Here is a 10,262-nt window from a genome sequence, read left to right as displayed (position 1 = left end):
CCATGGAATTGACTATCACACCTTATTTAAGTTTTTTATATTGTTTTAAATCACTTTTGATTGTGGTTTTAAATTATTTTTCAACATGACAACATTTGATTGAACTTCTAGACTCCAAACGTGTGTCATGTCAGCACACTAACGAAATAACTAATAAATCTTAACGGAATGTCCAAATTGAGGTGCAATAGTCAATTTTAGAGACGATATTGATCCTTTCTAAAATTGAAAGACCAAAATAAGGAATTTGATCAATTTCAAGGATCATTTATCATAAAAATCCTAATTATAATTGTTCAAACTTTTGAGTTTTATTATCTCCATGCAGAGTGAACGGGAATGGGATGCATGGTTGGTGGTTTAATTTATGAATCATGCCAGCTTGCTCAGCTGGTAAGATCGGTCTGCAAGTGTTGACCACATCCACGTCCTCTGAGCTACCTAGAGCATGCAATCCCTTAATTAATTTCTCCAAGCTCCCTCCATGCATGCCATGCAGTCTGAATCATCTAACATCCCAAACCACACGGTATCATTAATTTTCTTTAATTCCTAAGCGATATACAGAGTCAAATAGTGATCGGCCGATCTTCTAATAAACATATATGATTGGTCGTAGACGTTATGTTCAAACAATTCTTGTTCTAGAAAGTATTTGATCGATAGCAAAAACTTACCAGATGTGTATATAAATCTGTCACAACAACGATAAATAATTAAGCAGATCTATAATGGGGTATGCACAAAAAATTTCAGCAAACAAGAGACCATGCACATCAAGTCATTCTACAAATAAAAGCACAATCGATGGTGAAGCCCACCAAATAACAATCTGTGAAATTTTTTTACAATGTAAATGGTATTCATTCAATATAAACAATCATAATAAACTGTTCCTAGATGCAACCTAGCTAAGGGTCAAATTTTCTTTCATACATATGGTTATTAATAAATTAAAAAGACCATTTCATACCAACCATAATTTACAAATTTCAACGATTAATATTGGATTAGTTGAATAATGAAACAGTTATTGACAACAAATGATCAATACTAATATTTCACTCCTTTCTCCCCCGCACCAATCCAGAGACATGGAAGAATTATAAATGGGATTAGGTCATGTGCAACTCTGATTGATACAGCCTGCAGCTGCAGGTACAACTATGAAATAATAGAGTACGTTATGCTGTTTGCCTCAACTTCTTTTTCTTCCCTTAATTATCATTATTTTTGTATATAAAACAGTAAATTTAGTATTATCAGAAGACATGACTATCATTTATGTATAATTAGTTCAAGATTTCAACCACTAAACATGTTGCTTTGTTTAGCTGTAGGTGTTATCGCATAATGTCGCACGTGTATATACAGTTATAGGCAAACCCTTGCTTTTGTATGCTGCGCATGATTCCATTTATGTTCTTAGTTAGTACATTCTTTCATTAAATTAAATTATTTTCTATCAGCTAAAATCGAACTTATTCGACATAAAAACATAATAATTAGTATTTATAAAATCGAACCTAGCTAACGCATACACAATAAGCATATGGAAATTTCAATTATAAGCCAAATGATCACTTGGCGATGGGATTGCTCCCGCATGCATACATCTAAATAAACTTACATCCTTTCGATAATATATATACAAAATATAATATACAAATGTACTAATTAAAGAACAAATTGCATGAGCATATTGCTATATATGTGAACTTTAAGTGCTTAACTTGGCAGATAATATTTTAGTGATATTTTTCTTTACTTGTAAATAAAAAATTTTAAGTTCTAATCTAGTGAATGATCAACGAATTCGAAACCAATTTATTCCACCATTCCTTAGTATAAATATGTTTTTTTATCAAAAAACTTGATTTGGTTGACCTATTAACATATGTACATGTTTTATGTTACATTACGCGAGAACTACACGATACTTTAGACCCCGTCTAACGGCTATCAAAGAAAATTAGAGCCCTAATATCCAATCCAACGATTGTCAAAGAAATTGGACAACTATTAAAATTGAATCTAAAAACTCTAAATAACGAAGTATTGTGATGTGATCCTAAATTATACAGGAATCCCGTTTACTTTATATAGTAACTATATAAGATTGAAGTCAATCATAAGTTATATATATAATAAATCAACTTGGGTGACTTTTTGCAATATTAAATATGACACTAGCTGCTTTCAATGTCAACCAACAAACACAACTTGTTTGAGGGGGTGAGCTATATATACTAATACTGCCATGCATCATCAAGTTTATAAAGATAACTTTGGAAGCAAGTGGCCATGGGGTCTCTCTAAGACCGTCACCCCATACGACAAGCAAACATATAATGTAGTGTGTCGAGCATATATGGCTTAAAGCTCATGAGCGAGCAATCTGTATAATTTTGAACATTTTATTCGAATATGGCTGAAGAGAGGTGTGCGTAGCTTTATGATGAGTAGAATCCGTACGCTAAAACGGAACTGAATTGCTTTAAACTTACCATACTAGAATTCGGTTTGCGATTTTGCAACATTGTACAAAAATCTATATGCTTTATCACGGTGAGATTTTGAAAATTCATGTAAAACTTTTTGTTGATATTTTTTTAGATGGAATCCAGTTTCGGCAATAATTTGGTCCCACAACTCAGTTATTTTCAAGTTTGAGCTTAAATATTCTATTGAAAATATATGTAAGATAGTACAAAAATCGTCATAAAATCTATATGCTTTCACCTTCAACGCACCGTGAGGTCATGAAAATTCATGTAAAACTTTCCGTTGATATTCTTGAGAATAGACCCTTTTTGGCAATGATGGGCCCCACTACAATTTGTTTTCCATATATGTTTCAACTTCAGCTTAATTATTATATTAAAAATACATTTGTGCCTCAACAAATGGTAAAACTGTATTCAAATGCCTTGTAAAATTTTTCTAAATGACCACAGAAAATATTTTCTGAAAATAAAAATTTGCATTTTTCTCAACAAAAAAAAAAAACGTTGGTGTCGTGGTTTTTAGGCGATTTTGCAAAATAGTACAAAAATCTATATACTTACACCTTTAGTGCACATTGAGGTCTTGAAAATTTATATAAGACTTTTTGTTGATATTCTTGAGGAAGGAGTCTCGTTTCTCATTGTTTTGTTCCCCACCACAATTTGCTTACCATTTATTTTTATGTTTTTAGCTTAAATATTCTATTAAAAATACATTTGTGGATCAATAAATGGTAAAACCACTTTTAAATGTCATATAGAGTTATTCTTAATCATGAAGAAAAATAATTAGCAAAAATAAAAAAATTGAATTATTTTCGAAAAACGTGGGTCATCACAATTTTAGGCGGTTTTGAAAAGTAGTACAAAAATTTCATAAAATCTATATGCTACTGCAACGCACCGTGGTCTAGAAAATTTATGTAAGACTTTTTGTTAATATTCTTGTGAATGAAGTTTCAGCAACATTTTGGGTCCCACTACAAGTGTTTTTCCATTTATATTTAGGTATTCGCCTTAAATATTATATTGAAAAAACATTTGTGACTCAATAAATAATAAAACCACTTTCAAATGCCTTATTGAGTTATTCTTAAGCATGATGGAAAATAATTCTCAAAATATAAAATTTGAAAATTTCGCAAAAAACATGGGCTAACCATCACAGTTTTGGCGGTTCTACAAAATAGTACAAAAATCATCTTAAAATTTATATGCTTTTCACCTTCAACACACCGTGAGGTCTTGAAATTTCACGTAAGAAATTTCGTTGATTTTCTTGTGGATAAAGTCCCGTTTCGGGCCTTAAATATTCTATTGAATGGTAAACCCATTTTCAAATGCATTATAAACTTATTCTTAAGCATGACGGAAAATAATTTGCATAAATTTGTTTTTGAATTTTTCTTAAAAAAACGTGGGCTAAGTATCACAATTTTACGCAGTTTTGCAAAATAGTACAAAAATCTTCTTAAAATCTATATGCATTCACCTTCAAAGCACCGTGAGGTCTTAAAATTTCGTCTAAAAATTTTCGTTGATATTCTGTGGATAAAGTCCCATTTCGGCAACGTTTTGGGCCTACTACAATTGTTTTTTCATTTATTTTTATGTTTTTGCCTTAAATATTAAATTGAAATTACATATGTGGCTCAATAAATGGCAAAACTGTTTTCAAATGCCTTATAAAATTATTCTTAAACATGACGGAAAAACATGGTTTGGCATTGCCTATACATGTGTTTGAAACTTTTCAAAACCCTTTTGTTACTCTTACGGATCATGTTTCAAAAATTGACTGATCGCTGTTCCTTGCTTGACAAGTTCTTTGTTGGGTACGTGCTGACTTGCTTGACAAGTTCCTGGGTTTATGGATTGGAAAAGAAACTGGAATTAAATATAATACTCCCCACAGTGAAACTTAGTTTCTTGGTGATCAAACACCTTTGAAAATTAAAGAAACACTTGAAAATTAACCAAGACCAGATGGGTCCCCATAAATGAACTTGAAGAGGAAGGAACAACGTCAACTGTCATGACACTACCCCTCTTTCTATGTGGTGCGAAATAAGAACGGTATGAAAATTTTTATTAAGTATTGTTGTTAATCTACATTTTAATAATATAAAGTAAACAATACAATGATAAGTGAACTAGTAACATCACATAACGATCAAATCCTTTTATATATCCACCAAGTTTTCCAAGTCAATTAATCCATAGTTTGCTTTAATAGCCGTCCAATATTAGTAAGTTCAAACTTATTATGACGTGCATTTTGAGATGAGAATATTTTATTGCTATGTTATATGGTAAGTAATCGCCATGTGTATTAAGCTCAAACTGGACCGTCAGCTTCTGGACCGGTTTGACCGGCAGAGATCAACCATGACCCACCAAATTTCAAAAGCCGAAAGCCAAAAGCCAAATCTGGGAAACGTCTACATAAAAATGCTTCGGTTTTATGAGAATATTTAAATCGTATTCGTTTATTATATATTATGCAGTTAGAAATTATTATAATACTTTTATTTTAAATTAAATATAAATAATATTTGATGAAAACTGATTGCATAATATACGATGAAAGAACACGATTTGAAAATCTTTGGGATCCTCACACAGAGGATCCGATAGGATACTCTTGGTCAACATAATACAATCACTTTGATCGTACAGATCGAAAGGAAGAAGCACAGTAAAGTTGAGCTCACATTTACAGTTTACTTGGTCGGCACTACTACTGCTACAATGTAAGACCACCATAATGTTTTAATGCAGCATTGCTCCTATATATAATACGTCGGTGCTGACAAATACTACTCACGGTTAGAAACGCGTTTTTTTTTTTTTTTTTTTTTCTGTTTCTTTGGGATCTTTGAAAGTAGGGAATTTTAACGAAAAGCTTTCGATATTGTTTACTTTAAAGAAAAATCATATTTTTACACTAAAATGTCAATCCTGATATTATTCACTTTACTCTTTATTTTGTCTTTATTATTGAAACTTAAAATTTTTAAGTTATTTTCATTAGTTTTCCTTTGAAAACATGGGAGCTGGGATTTCACTGGAAGTGTCAATAGGGCACAAACAATTAAGCAGTCAAACCTTGGCTATATGTGTGTACATATATAAAGCGGCGGACTTGTGGTTGAGATACAATGTGACATGACATTTATTTTGACATATAACTCTTCAAACAAATATACAGTAGAAATAAAAATAAAAATCCAAAACTTTCTTAATTATGAATTTGATTCTCTCTCCTCAATACTAATTAGTTGTTCTTTGATTCTCTCTTGTATTCCCCTTTATTTCCTTTTTCTCTTCATCATCTCCTCTATTCTGAAAATTTTCTTCAACTTCGTGTTCACATCTTCCAGTCAATTGCACCACAAGTCTTTTTTCCACATAAAAGCTTCGCTCTTGTAACTAGATTTTATTCACACCCTTACATATACTTTGTAGCCTTAGAAATCATGTATTTTTGAATAATACTGAGAAAAAAAAATATCCAGTTTCCTCTCTCTCATAATACTTTACCACCACCACGACTACCATCCGGTGGTTTTGGGTTTGTATCTAGAGATTAAAGATGTTGAGGACTATATTACTTTAAAACCACCAAATTGAGTGCGAATCTAAACCCTAAAAATTGAAAACAATAAGTGGTACCTGTTTGGTTGGTGCAGCAAGATATGACCATCATGATCAAGATGGGGAAGAAATTAGTTAAAAAAAAAAAAAAAAAAAACAGAAGAAAAAACTTGGTAAAAAAATAGCAGGGGAGGATGAATGAAGAAGAAAGATTCAAAGGGAAAAAAGAGCAAATTAATGAAAAATAATTAATGAGACAAGAGAGAGAATAAAAAAATCTCAATTAAAAGGTTTTTAGAATTTTATTTCAATACAAAATTTCTTAGATAAAGAAAATTAATTAAACTAAATAGATTGCATCTCAACCATTAAAAGTAGACTAATCTAATGGTTTAAAACTTGTGTTTTTTTTTTATGGTGCCACGAATCTACCCCTATCTAATATGTAGCATGCAGCATATCGCTATTTATATAGATGCTGTCAAATAATATTTATTGACCACGCGTGCTCTCCAGCTATGTTGTTATGCTCACTGGTACCTCAGCTTAATTAGGGATCCATTATTGCTATTTGGATAGCAATTAGGAAGATGTTTTATATTATTGTTCATCGGATTAGCAAATAGGAAGACTTTTATTAAAACCTAATTTCCTATGTAACCCTAATTAATCCCATTGAAATGAAAGGGAACAAAGTTTTGTGGTTGGTATAAACTCAAAATTACATGTACATCAGTACATCTAATTGTGACTTTATAATTAATCATGATGGAATGAATTCATATATAGGGATTTTTTCGTTTGCAAGAAAAAACCCCAAAGCAAAATTACTTGCATACCTAATTGTTAAGACAACATTGTGATTGATTCGTATGATTGATTTACTTTTCTTTACAGCTTTTTGTAAGTAGTAGGATTCTTATAGCTAATTATGTTAGGTTACTTCGCGTTTTGAACATGTAATTGTTGTATAGACCTCTGCAGTGAGATGATAAAGATTATATGTGCTTAAAGCATTTTGTAGGCATCTTAATGATTAACTGGGTAGGGTAGTTTTGGCTTAACCTTACTTCCTCTAAGATTTTAGAGTCATTACACGTGGAAAAGTGACATATATATCTCTAGGTGTTGATGCATGAACATCCAGTTGTGAAATTTATACGTATGTATGATCAGAAATTAATCATGTATAGATTATTCTTTTTAAAGTAATCACATATATATTATTAAGATCCTTAACATGAGGTGAGCAAGTGATCATATAGTGCAATCCTCAACAAGAAAATAATGTAGACGTATAGACTATAGCCAATGTGGTAGCTACATCGATCTGCATATGACTGCAAAACGAGTGATCGAGTGAAAATAAAACATTAACTACAAAATTAATATGTATGAACACGGTGACTCTCATGGGATTTAGTTGTCTGGGTGTTAGGTATGTATGTATGTACCACTCATACCAGGCAGCACATCGTGGTTGACCAGAAAACCGATACGTGTCCTTGATGCACCAGTAGTCGGCGAGTCCACACCTTGTACGGTGCAAAGTACCCTTTCATCTTTGACAAGGATTCTCTTCGGATATTTTCCTTCTAATTTATCAAATTAAGAGATATGTGTCGTTGAAACTTGATTCAACGGTTACAAATAAGAGCCCATTTGAAAAGTTATAATAATTTCAACCGTTGAACCAATTTTCAATAGTACAGATTTTCTGATTCGATGGATTAGAAGGAAAGAATCCGGAGAGAATCCTTTCCATCATCTTGCTTATGCATGAAGATCCGAAATTGATGACAGTTGGACGTGACGGTGTTATGTCTGATTCACTTTTATTTTTCAGTAATTAAATGTTAATTAGCATATAGCTAGGGTTTTAATTATACAGACCAAATAATAATGTATTACTGAAACTTGAAGTTTAGAATTTAGAACTTTTGAGGTTCGCGATGGTTTTTGACTTATTAGGGTTTTCGAAAACAAAGACAAAACAAAACTATAAAACAACTGCACAGTATATAAAGACGAGGTTTGTTGAGTGGTTCCTCTTTCTGACAAACACGTTGCCAATTGCAAAATGTGAGTTCTACAAAACTATTTTATGTTCATTTTACAGGTGCCAAACTAATGATATATATTTTAACACCTCCATATCCAAAAGGAAAAGGAAGAAAATCTAGATCGGTTTGCGTTTAGATTACACTGAGATCTCATTCGGGTTTGTTAGAATATCAATCTTTAACACACTTATTGTTGATTGTGTGGCTCGTATTAACACACAAATGACGGTGAAACTTCAATTATTTGCCTCTCATGGTTTCTGTTGAATTAGATTCGATTCGTCAATACATTCAATTTACATTGAAATAAAAAAAGATATTAATTTTTAAATTTTGTTCAAGTTGAAGCTAGCTACAAGATGAATTAGACATGACGAATATTTTTTTTTTTCATATTGGTAGGATCAAAAGTGAAAAGTTTTTTTTATATGTAATTTATTTTCTACTTTCAATTTAGACAAAATTAAAAGTTTGATGTCTTTTTTTACTTTAATATGCATTGAAATATGGTACTTATCCAAACCAAACGAGAACACAGGACACTGACTTTAAAACTTTCCATATTAGCTTACGCCACGATAATTGGTGATTGCATAAATAAAACAATTTAGCGTGTCGAGGTCACTACTAAATCTAACTTTCATTCATGAGTGACAACTAACTAGGAAATTTATCCCAAAAATAGAAATGGATAATGTTAGGGAAATTAAATTTGTAAACTAAATTATTTTGTACATCAAATGATGTGAACGTTAATGATTGAATTATTAACTAAGTGTTGATTAACGTACTTATTTTTTATTGGTGACACATCATTTGGTTTAGAAATTCTGTTTAAAAATTTGGTTTCTCTAACATTACTCAAGCTAAATGGTTCAAAAATCATCATATGATACACTCATTTAACTTGCTCAAAAATGCTATGGTGTAAGGTTTTGATATTGTGATGATTATATTGACATCACTTAATGTGATAAGACTTTATTGTTAGGAGCAAACCCCTAAAGCAACATTTTTAGGTTTTCCGTACAGAGTTATGCATTGAATTCATGAACAAGCTGCGTAAACCTAGCTGTCAATTGGGTGATAGTACGTATTGTCTACTGGTATATGATATTTTACTATTCATACGCTTTTGCTGTGGACTACTTTCCCACACACATGCATATATATATATATATATATATATATATATATATATATATAGATATAGATATAAAGTAGGTTTTTTTCGGCTACGCGTTTATGCACTCTGCATGGTCATTCTAAATTTCTACGTATGCATGCAATAAATTAAATAAACTTTGATTCCAAGCTATAGAAAATAATTATGGATCAAACTTAAAAATATTGAACTAGTAAAAGCCACTTAAAAGAATCCTTTTGTTGGCCATTTAAGTGCAGATTTTCAAAAGTTGTATGTCCAATGGCAAGCAAAAGTAGCACACAAATTTAGCTTCATTATCCACGGCAACAGCATACTGTTTTACTTTTTTCTATTCTTTTCCTTTTCGGTTCAAAAGAAATCACTCAGATTTGGAAATCACAAGTTTTTCTGTCTTTTAAACGTACGTTAAATTGTTTTTTTAAATACATCAGCTGAGTCATTGTGTATATATAGTTGAGACAAAGAGTTATTAATGTTTTACTAAGGATAGCCTTTTACTAATTATTAATATATGTATATATACACACACACAAACACATATATCCTTGTTAATTTTTCTTTCTTTAAAGGATAATGCTAGGTATATGCAGTTTTTAGATAAATGCAAATCATATGTTGTGTCAATGTCACCAGTAGAAAATATAAGCACGTTAATTAATATTTAAGTAATAATTCAATCATCAACAATCACATCATATAATTTGCAAAATATGATTTAAATAACTAGTCACTTTAGCATTACCCTTTTTCACACACACACACATATATATATAGTATGTCGCACTGATTAATTATAGTGGGATATAAAGTAGTTCGTTGTAATTAAATAAGAAATGTTTCGTACCAAAATGCATGCACATATACATATATATTTCATATATGTATATTGCAGACAGACAGCCTATATATAAACGCTTTAGTTTTGTT

This window comes from Pyrus communis, chromosome 14 (assembly GCF_963583255.1).
Source record: "Pyrus communis chromosome 14, drPyrComm1.1, whole genome shotgun sequence".
Taxonomy (NCBI): domain Eukaryota; kingdom Viridiplantae; phylum Streptophyta; class Magnoliopsida; order Rosales; family Rosaceae; genus Pyrus; species Pyrus communis.
This window is presented reverse-complemented; position numbering follows the sequence as displayed.